The sequence below is a fragment of the Gossypium arboreum genome, chromosome 1 (genome assembly GCF_025698485.1).
Source record: "Gossypium arboreum isolate Shixiya-1 chromosome 1, ASM2569848v2, whole genome shotgun sequence".
In the NCBI taxonomy this organism is placed as follows: domain Eukaryota; kingdom Viridiplantae; phylum Streptophyta; class Magnoliopsida; order Malvales; family Malvaceae; genus Gossypium; species Gossypium arboreum.
The window spans coordinates 25,645,063-25,660,924 of NC_069070.1; the positions used below are offsets into that span (position 1 = coordinate 25,645,063).

The window sequence follows — 15,862 nt, forward strand, 5'->3', positions numbered from 1 at the left end:
CCATATGAATGTGAATTGGGCTTGATGGGCCATATGAATAGATGGGCCAAGTGGGCCATATGCATGTACGTAGGGGTTTTGGGCCTAGTATATGATAACTAAATAAAACTTTCTTAATATATTGCGACCGTGGACAAGTCATAGGGTTAAGGTGTGGCAATGGGTATATGCATGTCTAAACCGTTTTTTTTGTGTGGTATTAAGTGTATAATTGGCCTCAACATGGACATGCATATTCGGCCACATGAGGGGAAATGGTGTGCATGCATTCGGTTAGAGGCAAGCATATTGATGCCTATTCTTGGCTTAGAAAATCCGGCTAAGGAGAGTACTAACTAATGTGTTGAGTTGATTCATGATTTCCGTACATATGTGACTTTAATGTCTAATGAAAATATGTGGGCTAAGTACCTTGAATTCCTCTTTCGATGCTCAAATGATAAAACCAATTTATTTGTTAAATTAAGCTCAAGAGCAAAGGGAGCTAAATCCGATAAGGGAAGGAAAAAGTCGTCGAACAGTACCGTCGAAATCGTTCGACCACGTCCGAGGTAAGTTCTCGAGTAATGGAACTTAGATTATGATTTGATTAGATCATGCTCTTTGTGTGTGGCTATTGAGCCGAAATTGCAAATGTGATAAGTGACTTGTGTTTGAATTTTGCTAATGAGAATGAAATACTGAATGTGTCATGATTTATTGATAATTGTGCTTGGCTATTTGAATGATGTCCGGCTAAGTCCGAAGGCTTTGTGTTAAGTGATCATATCCGGACTAAGATCCGAAGGCGTTCATGCGAGTTAATAAATCAGGTTAAGCCCGAAGGCATTTGTGCGAGTTAATAAATCAGGTTAAGCAGAAGGCATTTGTGCGAGTTACTAAACCGGGTTAAGTCCCAAGGCATTCGTGCGAGTTACTATAACTGGGGTTTGTCCCGAAGGCATTTGAGCTAGTCGTTATATCCGGTTAAATTCCGAAGGTACGTGATTCGAGAACGAGCGTTCTTGCTATAAAAATTTCAGTTAATACGCTTGAAAAATTCCAGCAATGAGGTTTGTTCGTATGTGCTTGAAATTAGTTGATTCCCTTCGAATGATATTCGCTCAGTCGAGTAATGAGCTTCCGGTATTTGGCTAAGATGATCCCTTATGTATGAATATAGGGGTTGGAATGTGAAATAAGTATGACATTGAGAATTTGTGCATCTGAAATTATCCGTTAGCTATATGATTGCTATGCTTTTGTTGTTCGAATCCCTTGCTCAAACTTACTAAGCATAAATTGCTTACTCCGTTTCTCTGTTTCTCTGTTTTATAGATTTTGCTCGTTAGCTATCGGATTCGGGATCATCGAAGTCGAAGTCATCCACACTATCAAAGCCCTTTTGGTATTCTTTTAGTTGAACTCCGGATATGGCATGTATAGGACTACCCTTTGCTGTTTTTCAAATACGTTTTGTGATGTATGTGTGTATAGCCATGCGAAAATGGCTCGTAAAAGTGGGGTATGCCATTAGACTATTTGTGTTTATGTATATATGTATGGTTTCATGATGTGAGCATGGACTGGAATGGAAGTGTTGGGCAAATGATCAGCCATTGGAATGGCTAAATATGAGTATATGTGGACCTATGTATGACAAAACTCTAGTTGGTCCATGGAAACCACGAAATAGGTAAAGTTTACCTTGAAAACAGATACGGACAGCAGCAGTGGTGAGCATTTGAAAAATCACTAAACTTTGTAGGAATGGAATTAAATAGTGAATAAATTATGTAAATTAACCTTGATGAATCTACTTTCATATGGAAAAACGAAACGGTCATATGAGTTATATGTTAAGAGATATTAAAGTTCTCGTGAAACAGGGCCAGAACGGTTTCTGGATCCCCTGTTCCGACTTTGGAAATTCATTGTAAATTAACCAGAGATGATTAGGAGTCATGCCATATATTTATAGATTCCTCTTTGAGTCTAGTTTCTAAAGAAACAAACAGAATCAGTATTGAAGACCTGTACCGGAAGATATCCAATTCGTAATGCATAAAGGTTAGTGTAGTCGAACCTTGGAATAGGGGAGACTTTAACTAATAAACTGTACTAATTGGCTCAACCAAAAATTCTAGAAAAAAATCTGTAGATGGACATATGAGTCTAGTTTCGGGGAAAAATTACGAAACTGATTTTCAAGTTTTGAAACTCAAGATATGATTTTTAAGACGACAGTGACGCAGTAACCAGCTTGTCTGGAAATTTTTAAATGGACAGTGAAAATGATTAAGTTAAGTTTGTGTGCACCTTGTGTTCGACTCCGGTAACGGACTCGGGTACGGGGTGTTACAAATTTATTGGTATCAGAGCTACGGTTTAGTCGATTCTAGGACTACCGTAATGCGTTTGGGTCTAGCTATACATGTCATTTTATGTGATTATTTGATAGTGTGGTGATTTCTGACGTTTGAATTTGTGTTTATTTATAGTAATGGATCCCGACCCAACCGAGCGATAGCTGATGATGTGGAGAGTGTGGCACCTGCTCCCGCACATCAAGCTGTTCACACGAGTCATAGTCACTCAATTATTTATAATTCGAGCTACAGAGCTCCAAATTAAAAATCATAAATTTTACCTGAAACTAGACTCACATATCATTCCACCATAAAATTTTTAGAATTTTTGGTTCAGCCAATTAGTATAGTTTATTCATTTAATTTTCCCATCTTTCACTATCCAACAGTTCTAACCTCTCTTCACTAAAAATTAATTATATCAAAGTATAGAACTCGGATAATGTTCCCATTGATTTCTATTGAAAATAGACTCATTAAGGATTCTAAGCATATAAATTTAACCCTCAAATAACTTTTCGCCAATTTTTGGTGATTTTCATTCTGACCTTATCTTAGAAAATTCATTATATCTCATAATTTACATTTCAATTGCTTACACCGTTTCTTCTATGAGGAACTAGACTCAATAAGCTTTAATTCAATATTTTTTTCATCCTCTAATTTGATTTTTACAATTTAAGGTGATTTTTCAAAGTTAACCTACTACTGCTGTCCAAAATTGTTTTAGTTCAAGATGTTTATTACCATTTTTCCTCTAAATTTCATAGGTCATGCAATTCAGTCCTTGCTCAATTAGCCCACCTATTACGCTAATTTTTCTCAATTAACATTTTATTCCATCATTCTAAACTATTACACAACCTTTAAAAGTCATAATTGAATTGAAAATTTGCCTAACTAGAAAAAGTAATTAAACATCAATTGAGTACAAGTGAGCTTCTTCTCAAAAGATGGAATTTAGATACTGCAGCTCAACAATACCGAATTACTACTAATATGTAAGTATGATTTTTTTTTTTGGAACAAGTCAGCTACATAAAAGAACAAAACATAGCTAAGCAATTAGTTCAAATCAAATCTCAACAAAAATATGGATCAAATTAGGGGATTTCAACAATAATGGTTTATGGGTTAATATTGAGGGTAAATCAATTAATGGCTTGTTAGGCTCAAAGGGGTACACTAAGGGTTAATTATGAAGGTAGGCTTTTGTGGAGTGAGTGGGTTAAACCTAAGTGACTTTATCATTTTGACATATCCACTCAAATGGTGTGGTCTTGACATGCATAATCAAGCAAGTTCTAGAATAACGATTCAATACTGACGCACTCAAAGCAACAATAAAAGTGAGCATGAGAGAAATGATAGATGCTCTAAAGGCCCAAAATCTCACAAAAATTATGGCTTTTTGATGTTTAAACCTATGAATTTCAACTTAAGATAATACCTAAACTTGGGAAAAACAACCTAAAAGTTTTTATTTCTTCAAAAATCAACTTATTATGCTTGATTCCCTAATGTCTTAAGGTTTAAACACTCAATGCATAAATGCCTATGTTTTAATTCAAGACATATCAATAAAAATGATAAATTAATTAAAAATTCATTCTAATAGTGATATAAATGATTTACATGAGAATAAGACACAATTCAGGGATTTCTAATGATGATATAAAAGACCCCCCAGACATAAGATGTACATTGCCCTCAATGTACAAAGATAGATATAATGAAAAAGATAGATTTATAATAATAAGATAGGGAGGGAAGTTAAACATCCTGAATGATGAATGAATTCCTTAAACTGGAGTTTTGGAGGATAATCGGAGTGAGAGTGGAGGAGGATACTCTGGTGGTGGTAGAGGTTCATTAGTCCACAAGTTCTGCACCAAAAGAATATTATATCTAGTGGTAGCTATGGTCGTGGTCGATCAGGACATAGCAGTCGTGGAGAACCTTTCCCGAGGGAGTTTTCAGTTCCTATGAAAAGATGAGTTTTGGAACTCTTTCTAACTGTGATAAAATCAGGAACTCTTTAAGAGGTATACTGAAGTATAATTACTCGTGGTGAAATAGCCAAAGAATAAAAATTGCAAAAATTAAGGATAAAATAGTATTAAAAGGAAATAAAAAAATAATTTCAAAATATAGAGATAAAAATAAAATAAAATAAATAATAGGTATTTTTAGAGAAATTGGGGCACACAGCCGTAAGGCACGCCCATGTTCCCCAATTTTTTGCCCGTGTGATTCGCCATTTTTGAATTTGGGCGCGTTTGACATTTGGCCCACACCCGTGTTCCTTGGGCGTGTGGGTACACACAGCTGTGTCGCACGGCCGTGTCTGCCTTCATTCACTTCTCCCACGCCTGTGTATGTAGGCCCACGCCTGTGTTAATCTGACAGGTTCGACCACGGGTTTTAGACACGAGCGTGGCAAATGCCCGTGCTATTTTCTCAGGTTCAACCACGATTCTATGACATGGGCGTGTCTCATGCCCATGTTGTTTTGGCAGATTTGCCCACGGTCCTAACGCACGGCCGTGGCTACTTATCGCATCCCGTGTTGGGGAAAATTTCGCCCTGTTTTCACACAACCTAAGGTACGCCTGTGTGCCTGGCCTTATGTGCTTAGAAAGCCTGCGTTCCATGAGTCAGTTAGTATGTTAGATGTTAAAACTAAAAATTAAAGAAATTATTATTAGTGCTCGGGTTACCTCCCGAGAAGCGCTTATTTATAGTCTAAGCTCAACTTACCTCTCTGGTGAATGGCCATGGTGGTTCAAGGAGTTTATACTCCTCATTCCTGCTATGAATCCCATCAAAATAAGGTTTTAGGCGGGTATTGTTTACTTTAAAGGTGTCAAATTTTGGATGACTTACCTCGACTGTACCAAATGGGAAAATACTAAGTACCATAAAAGGAATTTCTTCATTCGGTTGGGCAATGTCAATGTGAGGATCTGCGACATCTAATGAAACTTTATCTCCAACCTTATGTTGATTTGGTGAGGCATTAAGCTCGTTCTGGCATGTTTTGGTTTATCGTGTTTTCTAGGTTTAAATGTCAGCCATTCATCTAACTCCTCGATTTGTAACATTCGTTCTTCATGTGTAGATTCTTTGTTGTGGATTGAACATTGCTGATGTGTGTCTTTCGAACTTATTTCCTACAAAATAGGTTGCACTGTATGATCAGTCTTAGTAGAACAATTTGTACAATCACCTTCAATTTTCAATGTGTTGTTCGGATTGCGAGTTTTAAGGGTGATTGATTCGTCTCCTACACGAAGTGTGAGTTCACCTGTGCCAACGTCAATAATTGTTCTAGTAGTTGCTAAAAGGGGTCTTCCCAAAATTAAAGGAACATTACTGTCCTCTTCTATGTCTAAAACAACAAAATCAACTGGGAATATAAATTTGTCAATTTTAACGAGTACGTCTTCAATGATACCCTTAGGAAATCTGACAGTTTTATCTGCTAATTGAATGCTCATCGTAGTTTGTTTGAGTTTCTCTAAACCTAGTTTCTTAAACAATTTGTAAGGCATAATATTGATACTAGCCCCTAGATCAGCCAACGCTTTATTAACATCTAAACTACCAATTAAACAAGGAATCATAAAACTCCCTGGATCTTTTAGTTTGTTGGGTAGCTTATTCTGAAGAATGGCTGAGCAAACCGCGTTCAGCTCCACATGCGACCTTTCATCTAACTTTTGTTTATTTTCTAGAAGCTTCTTTAAAATTTTGACTGCGTTCGGCATCTGTGAAAGTGCTTCAATAAACGGTAGGTTAATATGTAGTTTCTTTAAAAGTTTAAGGAATTTACCAAATTGTTCATCGAGTGGTCTTTCCTTGTCGCATTAGGGCATGGTACACGAGGTTTATATTCTATACTTACCGCTTTTTGTTCGTTTTGGTTTACCTCATTCTTACTTCGCTTACCACCGGTTCTGGCCTTGGTTTTGCAACTAACCCTTCCTCACCTTGAATGGAAATTGCGTTGAGTTGCTCCCTTGGGTTAAATTCAGTGTTGCTTGGCAGGCTACCTTGTGGTCATTCGGAAATCAACTTGGCAAGCTATCCAATCTGAGTTTCGAGCCCTTGGATTGATGCTTGTTAATTTTTGAGTGCCGTCCAGTTATTCTAAAAATGAGTCTTGGACACTGAGATAAATTTGGTTAGCATTTCCTCAAGGTGCGTATGGTGGTTGCTGAAAGCCTAGAGGGGGTGGTGGTTTCTGATTTCCTTGGCCTCCCCATGAAAAATTTGTGTGATTCCTCGAACCTGCATTGTAAGTATTGCTATAAGGATTTTTTTGAGATCGAGGATTATTACCCATGTAATTTAACTGCTCGTTCTCCATGTTGTGGCCATAAGGTGGGTATTCTGAATTGCTCGATCCACCTCCATTTGATTCACACTGCATTACTGGGTGAACCTGTGAAGAACTAAGAAAACCATCAATTTTCTTATGCAAGAGTTCTACATGATTAGAGAGCATGTTGACCAAATCGACGTTATAAACACCGGCTGTTTTCGTTGGCTTTGTCCTCATGACTTGCCACTGATAGTTATTCAGTGACATCTCCTTTATAAATTCATAGGCATCTTCAGGTGTTTTATTATTGATGGTTCCACCAGCAGCTATGTCAACTATTGTCAAGTCGAACGATTCAAGCCATTATGAAAAGTTTGAACCTGTAGCCAAAGTGGTAACCCATGGTGAGGGCATCTTCGCAAAAGGTCTTTATATCTCTCCCATACATCGTAGAGTGTTTCTAAATCCATCTGCACAAAAGAAGAGATATCATTACATAATTTCTCCGTTTTAGCTGGTAGAAAATATTTTAGTAAAAACTTTTCAGTCATTTGTTCCCAAGTACTGATTGACCCCCATGGTAACAAATTCAACCACTGTTTAGCTTTGTTTCTCAAAGAAAAAGGGAATAACCGAAGGAGAATGGCGTCATCAGAAACGCCATTAATTTTAAATGTATCACATAGTTCTAAAATGTTTGCTAAGTGCACGTTGGGATCTTCGTCCTGCAAACCATCAAACTGAACAAATTGCTGTATCATTTGAATTGTGTTAGGTTTCAGTTCATAAGTATTTGCAGCTACAGCGGGTTTAACAATGCTCGATTCAGTTCCTGAGCAGGATTCTGATTTACTGGATTAACAATAATCGCAGCAAGTATTAGGTTTTCCTGATTTTCAGCCATCTCCTTGGTTGTGGTTTGATTATCGTCCTCTTGCTCGTTCTCTGTGTATCTTAAGCTTCGCCTTATTTCTCTTTGGTTTCTGTGAACTGTGCGATCGATATCACTATCAAAAAGTAATGGTCCTGACGGGTTTCTTCTAGTCATAAACTACAAGAACGTGATAGAAAAAAGGAAAAAGAAGAATTAGTAATAAAAATTAGAAATAAAGTAAAAGTAAATGGCTAGAGCAATAAAAATCGAGTGTTCCTAATATCTTAGTTCCCCGGCAACGGTGCCAAAAACTTGGTACGTGATATTCGTGACAGGTTTTAAATATTTATAATGAATCATTCTTGAAACTAACTATTATCACGATGAAGGCAAGTGTACCTATCGAATAGTAGTATAGCTTTAGCAAGACCAGATTATCGAACCCAAAGTAACTAAAAGTACTAGTATCAACTTTCTTTTCATTATCTAGCCTAAAAAATAAAAGGGTTTTGTTTATCTAACTAATTAATTAAACTAAGAAATCACAGAAAAGAAATTTGGGGAAAATACTTTTTAGAAAATTCGATTGATTAAGACAATACCTAAGGAAAAATCAACCTAGACTTCACTTGTTATTTGACTCTAACTCAGACGATTTATTCATTCAACTTATTCCGTAGAGATCCCTAAGTTATATTATTATCTCTCTCGAGACTAATAACGTCTAACCCTAGTTTAAATAATTGAAATCTCTTTCTAATTAACGCCCTAGGGTTGCATTAACTCGATCTATGGATCCCCTTAGTAGGTTTCACCCTAATCCAAAAAAATCTTGTCACCCTATCTCTAGGCGGACAACCAACTCCGCTTAATTATGACAAATTTACTGTTAGACAGGGTCTATTCCTCCTCTAAATAAGAGCTTAACTTGAATCAATATCCTAGAATATAAAAACAAGAATTAAGAACACATAATTAAGAACAAGTCAAATATTTATCATACAATTCATATAATAATAACAAGATCCTTCTTAGGTTTCATTCCCCTTAGGTATTTAGGGGTTTTAGTTCATACTAATGAAAGAAAACATCTCAAAAGAATAAAAATAACAAAACATAAGAAAACCCAAAACTCTTAAGGGAATTTGAAGGGAGATCTTCAGTCTTGATGGTGAATCCAACTTTTGAGATAGATCGATCGGCTTTCCTTGAGCAATTCCTTGCTTCCTCCAGTGCATCTCCCCATCTAAGTTCCTCCTCAGGTGTTTAAATAGGCTTTGGAATGCCTAAGAGCCCTCAAAATTGGCCTTTTCCGAATTGGACTAAATTTGGGCTCAGCAGGGTCACGCCCGTTTGCGATTGCTTAAGGCCGTGGTCAAGGCTGTTAAATGGGCACGGGTGTGTGATCTACCTGTTTAAATCGTGCTTTGACCTTGCCAAAGAGACAGAGTCGTGTGGTCTGCCCGTGTGAGGAAGTCCAGGCAGTGTTGATTTCGTACGTTGGCCCATTTTCTCTATTTTTGGCCCGTTTCTCGTTCCTTTCACTCTCCTATGCTCACCTAAGTATAAAACATGAAATTAAGGCATTAGGAGCATTGAAATCACCAATTTTAAGGAAAAATCATCCATAAAGTGTGCTAAGCATGGGATAGAAATATGTATAAATTACGATTTATCACCAGCACTCGCCCTGATAGCATTTCCCATAAATAGTACATGGCTGTGACCTAAAAGTAGCAACAGGGGGCCCAACTCTGACTAGCCCATCAACTCTGCGTTTTTCTTAGGCCTCAAAGTTCAACTTGAGGGCTCCCAAACCCTCTTGTTGCTTCCCCTATCTGATTCGTGATTCTGGCGTTCAACGCGTTTCACATCCTCTGCGATCTTCTCCTTTTCTACTAACACAGCAAAATCTCACTCCCTCTGTGGAGCCATCAGAACTCGTAAATCATCTCCGAGGATGTCCTCAAGATGCACGAAGCGCTCATACTCAGTTACCACCATGGCTCGAGCATAGCAGCTTAATCGCAAAAATTTTGCCTCATATTCAGCCATAGACTTATCCCCCTAGGTCAGATTCAGAAACTCCCTCCTGTGGGTATCCACATAGCTAACGTCCACATATTTCCCTTGGAATGCATTCTTGAAAATCTCCTAAGTCAATCGATCGGGCTGAGTACCCTCTTTCATAGTAAGCCACCACTGATAGGCTTTATCTCTCAACAACGACGCTGGACCTTTTAGTTTCTGCTCTAGGGTGCAGTCGAGGTCATCTAATATTCAGCCACATTAGGGGCAACTCCAGCGATACCCCTAAAGATCTTAACCCTATTACACGAGTCGATTACATTCGACGCCTTACCACAAGATCACCGGTATTGGGTCTAACGACCCTTTTTAGAATTTGTACCCTAGCTTGGGATAATACGTCGTCCCCAACCACCCGATCGTGTGACCCAGTCTCAGTCATAGGTGAAACTGGTGTCTCTCTTGCCTCAATGTTAGGCATATGGCTCAATCCGAAGACCCAGCCCGAGCACCTCCACGGCCTCCGTCACGACCTCTTGTACCCCTTCCACGAGTACCTCTGGTGCTCATTATCGATTTGTGAATTATCTGTATTAACAGTTTTATGCATCAGTTTTACAGTTCCAGTGTTTATTAACGAATATTTTATGAGAAATAGTACATAAATTCAAAGTTTTTGTTTTCGCAGTTTGCAGTCTTACTATAGTTTTAAGTTACCCTAATAAAAGTTTCAGTACAGTCTATTCTCTATGGTAATCTAAGTATTTCAATTAAATAATAGTTTTAGAGAACTTACAAGATAGCCGCCGGAGACTCGGTAGACCACATATTCAGGAGAATCACTTCAAAAATTCTTTTCTACTATTTGAAACAGTTCCTTTGAAAATTTACGTCGTTAGAAAAACCCAAATCCACAACCGAGTTTTGTAATGTCACATTGGAGTGATTTTCAAAAAGCGTAGTTCTATTAGAAAAGCCCATTTGTGTGTAAAACCTCATTTGTGATCTTTATGAGATGCTAACTTAATTTATTCATTTGTTAAGTTACAGGTTTGTCTAGCAAAACATGTTTCACACAAAATCAGTATTACACTTAAAATCATTGTTCGTTGCAGAAGCATTTAAAACAAGTTACGTAGTATGGTAGTTGAAAATCATTTACCGTTTGAAAGCCCGAGTCCTACTGCTAACAGATTTAAGTCAATTTAAATAAATCCCTAAATAAAAATAAAAACTTAAAATGGCCTTATTACATAAAATTTACCCAAATAAAACTACCTTTGCTAGAAATCAAAAACAAAAAAAACAATAAACAGTGGTGTGCCCATATCCGAGTCCCACGCAGCACCGACTCGCCTAAGGATTACCTGCACAGATATGTAGAAGAGTGAGTTTATGAAAACTTAGTGTGTAATCCCTATTTATCAAATAGTAAATCATGCAGTGTAAACAGTTTGGGCCTAAGCCCTTATCAGTAGCAATATCAGTGTGGGCTTTAGCCCATTACGGTAACAGTATCAATGTAGGCCTTAGCCCAATTCAGTACAGTATCAGAAATGCAAACAAAAATCCTACCCATCCATCCTCTACACTCCACTCTGTCCAACCCTACACTCCATGTGGGGATAAAATAGACCCACCCATCCCTACACTCTAGAATATAGCACCGGTTGTGGCACTAAATAGTGTATGCAACGAAGCTGCCAGTATAGTACACTTCTTCCAAATATATCAACCCACCCCCATACAACATGTCATGTCATAATATATACGTGTATGCAAAATCTCATGCTCGAATACAGTCAAATATAGCATAGGAGTATATCAGTCATTTTACCTCTAGAGGTATAATAGTCATTTCATTAGAATAGGGGTCTAAGTGTACTTACCGACCCATCAGTAGGCCCACAGTCGTCTTAGGCGACCCATGCGACCTTAACAGTCAAATAGTGAAAATGGGCTCAAAGTTCATAATACGACCCATGTGGGCCCATACGCTCGTGTGGCCCAATAAGCCCAAATAATAGCCTTGGCCGTGTAAACTACACGGCTAGCCCAATTATCTTCACACAACAGTGTGGTTTCCCGAGCTCGTGGGCCCAAACGGCCCATTTCGGCCCAAAATAGCCTAAACCCATGAGCCACGTGTTTATGCATTTGAATCACCATATGAGCGAACGCACACTCGTGTAGCGTATATGAACATGCTTTCTAGCTTTTGCCTATTAACAACTTTGCAGTGTGATTACACACTTGTTTGTTAAAAAGTTAGCAGATCTCTATGACGCCAAACCTAGATTCAATCATAACCCCACGCTAGTCTTTTAATCGATAAAGTTAACATCCTCACATAGCACCTAATTCTCAAAATGGTAATGGTTGCCTACCATGAATAGAAAACGGTTTTTCTCTTAAACCACTAACCGAAGCTGCCTTCCAAAACTTGACAAAATCTATATAGCATTACCACCTTGTTATCTAAGACCGTTAATGAAAATGATTAGAACCAAATGAACGAAAACTTACCACCACTTATAGGTATCTGGCCTGCAAAGGCACACTTTAGGATTGAGTCCCACGAAGAACAGTCACACCCCTATCAGAAACGGTGGATAAAAGATAGTGTTAGGGAGGGAGCTTATTTCGACAAAGAGAGAAAGAGGGGAAAGAATAGTCGTGAACCCTAACTAAGCCATGGATTCAACAACCTAAACAACAAAATCAGTTACCTTACACAAGTGTAGAGAGATTCGGCTCCAAAAAAGAAAAAGTGCAATCAACTAGCAATGAAAACCGAATGAGTAGAGAGAGAGAAGGCAAGTGATATTCGGCCAAAGCACAATGAGGGAAAACGCAGTTGAGAGAAGGAAGAAAAGATGAGAAGAGACCAAAAAGGGTATTTGGTTAAGCAAAACAAAAGAGAGAGGGAGAGGGTGGAGAAGTTCGGTCAAGAAAAGAAATCGAGGAAAGAAACTTGTCAAACCCCGAAGGCTCTATGCTACAATCGGCTCCAAGAAATGTAATATCAAAAGAACAACCCGATGAAAGGAAAACAATTCAACACCTATGACAGAATTTGGCATAAAGGGAAAAGAATCGTAAAACAAAACGAACACACGTACAATGACTGCCAAAGCTGAATTTTGCCAAGTGTAAGAGTTTCACTTCTGTACACTCTCCTCACTCCCTTCAAACCCTCATAACTTCTCTCCCCATATCACTCCTCAGATTTCTCAACCACAACCAATTTATCCAAATCCCAACTAGCTAAAATTCTCTCCAACAAGCACCTAGAATTCAGCCTCAACTTCCCTCAATCCTCAAGTATTCAATTTGAGTCAAACAACAAGATTTCCCCAGCATTAACAGCAAAATAAAATGCTCCTATTGCGTTACAAAGCCTCGAACCCCAAACCCCCTAAAACACTCCACACGCCTTTATCCCCTAGATCAGTAGGCGTTTTATTGACATGCTTACCAATATTTATTTAAGAACCCTATTGCCAAGAGGCCGGGGTTTATTCAAGAAAAACCAAAATTTTGTACAAGCCACAGCTTGAACTCCGAGCTTCTCCAACACTCCTCAGAACACTCAACCATTGAAACAAGCATACATTTATGCACACAACATACAAACATAAATACCTAATATTTTGGGGCATTACACTCCATACGCCACTATCCACCAGACCAGTAGGTCCATTCTGTTAGGTTTTTAACAACTCTTACTTATAACCCTACTGACCTAAGATAGGGATTTAATCCTTAAAAGAAAAATTTTTTTGAAAGCCAAGGCTTGAACCCATCACTTCCCAGACACTCCCAGAGCACATATTCACTAAGCCAAACATAATTTCACGTCACAAACACACAAAAATAATTTTATCAGGGATTCAGGAATTTAAGGCGTTAGACGCCAGGCCGTGTGTCACACACGGCTAAGTCACACTCCCGTGTCTCAAGCCATATGGATATGAATTTTCCCAAAATCAAGCCATTCCAACACCAAACCATGCATACAACTAAAGGCATTTTGTGCACATAATCAAGACATAAAAACCTTACCTAAACATGCATATAATGACCAATTCAATAGCCTAAAAACAAACAACCAATATGCCATTTCAAGGTACCTCACAAGCAACATCAAAGCTTACTTACACATTCATATTTATTCACATTTTCATCATCAAACAAAATTCAACTTTTAATCAAACTTGCTACAATTATGACCATTAACACTTCTATCACAGAACATGCCATTTGAACTATTCAAAATACACAACACGACATAGTCACAATGACACAAACTAGCAAAATATCAAAAGTACCAACATAGTTAACTTACATAACGTATACATACCAAATCACTTTCAAACCATTTTGAAATTTAATAGCCTAGTTCAAATATGAACTAAAACATGTTAGAAGTAACCATTTTCAAACTATCATCAACATGCCAAGTGAGTCATATCAACAAGCACATTAAAGTAATCAACATCACATAACCTGGTAATGTATCAAGGTGTACCAAACCAGTATGGCTTTCCAAAGCTTACACATACCAAAACATCATTAACACACGCACTATAGTACCATTACAAATCATCCTATACATGCCATTATAAACTTTATCTGAAATACTCAACAACTACTGAATTGTCCAATGGATAGTGTGATAGATCTTTAATAAACTTCAAATCGATTGAGCTTCTAATAGTCTATAAAGTAAAGGAAAATAATTTCGTAAGCAATGAATGCTTAGTAAGCTCGTATAAACTTTAAACATAATATTCCATTTCAATAATGAGCTTTACAAATTTACATAAACCTTTACCAATGTTATAAGATTAATAAAGCCTATATAACACTATCAAACTCTCAAGTTAGCATACTTGTTCATGATACATATGAAATCAATCACATAAATATAAACATAACATTTAATTCATCATTGTTACCATGCGATCATGTTTCACTCCATTTGCTTACTTATCGTTTCCAATACCATAAGTTTAATATAAACCTATTCAATCATTATCAAACTCACATGTTAGTAGATTCATTGACAATCATATAGCTCAATTATAACATAATTAGATTTCATAGAATACATTACATAAGCATCAACCTTTTCTTATAATTATAAACCTTTCCATTAAGTCACTTACCATTCCATTCCTTTTCTTACTCATTTTATTTGCATAGTTGTAAACTGAAAAATATATAGGATTTTTCCTATGTAAATTATCACCTTTTTACTTGATTAAATACTAGGATGATTTCTTTGATTAAATACTATTTCTTTGATTCATGCTTGAAATGTTTGTGCCTAAATTGATCATGCTTTCAATTAAAATCAAGTTTGTATTTCATTCATACGTGATTGAAATACTCCTAAATTAGCTAAGCGATCCTAACCAAATGATGGCTAGTAGACGCATAATTGAAATGTGCATGCTCAATTTAGATCTTAACCCGATTAAATTGCATGTTTCATAACAACTCTAACCAAGCTCTATTATCTGCATAATTTTTAGATTTGTGTGATTAAACTGTTTCAAACCTAACACGCCCCTATAACCTCACACGAATACTAAGAAACCCTTAGTAAATAAGGATCAGTAAAATGTGTATTTACTAAGTAAAGGATTCCGAAAGGACCTAATATGGTTTCCAAATTCATGAAAGATCGAGTTGTCATGGAATGTTTTTCCAAATGTTATTAAGCATGTTGATAGTAAATTGAGTTTAATTAAAGTAATTGTCCTAGTTTATTTATGTTATAATTGCTGCAAATTGTGTTTAATTTCGCTAAAATCTATCTCATTCATATAGTTTGCATACTTAGGATAATTTAAAATTTTAAACCGTTCGAACTTACATGGACTGAATTGTAGTAGTTGTAGAAGTTTAAGGACTATTCTAAAATTTTTCCTTTTCCACGAATATCTACAGGATCTTGATCTAAAATATAAAATTTCTCAATTATCAGCTTACATTTTACATTCCAATCCATTTTAAAATTAATATCTTTTTATTTTTCAAATTTATACAATTACCCCAAAGTTTTACATTTTTTGTAATTTAGTCCCTTAACTCAAAAATCATCAAATTAACCACTTTTCTCAAATCAAAGGTTTAGCCAAATATACTAGGCCCTTATATAGTCCCTAATGAACATCAAATTTACTATCAAGCCCTAAAATGTAGACATTTTTCTCAATTTATTCCTAAAATCAAAATTTAACAAAAATCACTTTATAAAATCATCAAACAATACAA

The 15,862-nt window shown here is 36.8% G+C and overlaps 1 non-coding gene across 1 annotated transcript; it reads left to right on the top strand.

Moving 5' to 3' along the window:
• Positions 1 to 7,071: 7,071 nt before the first annotated feature.
• LOC128281430 (small nucleolar RNA R71) lies at positions 7,072 to 7,179 on the top strand. The gene has a single exon (XR_008271638.1). It is a non-coding gene; the product is annotated as a small nucleolar RNA R71 (small nucleolar RNA).
• The last annotated feature ends 8,683 nt before the right edge of the window (positions 7,180 to 15,862 follow it).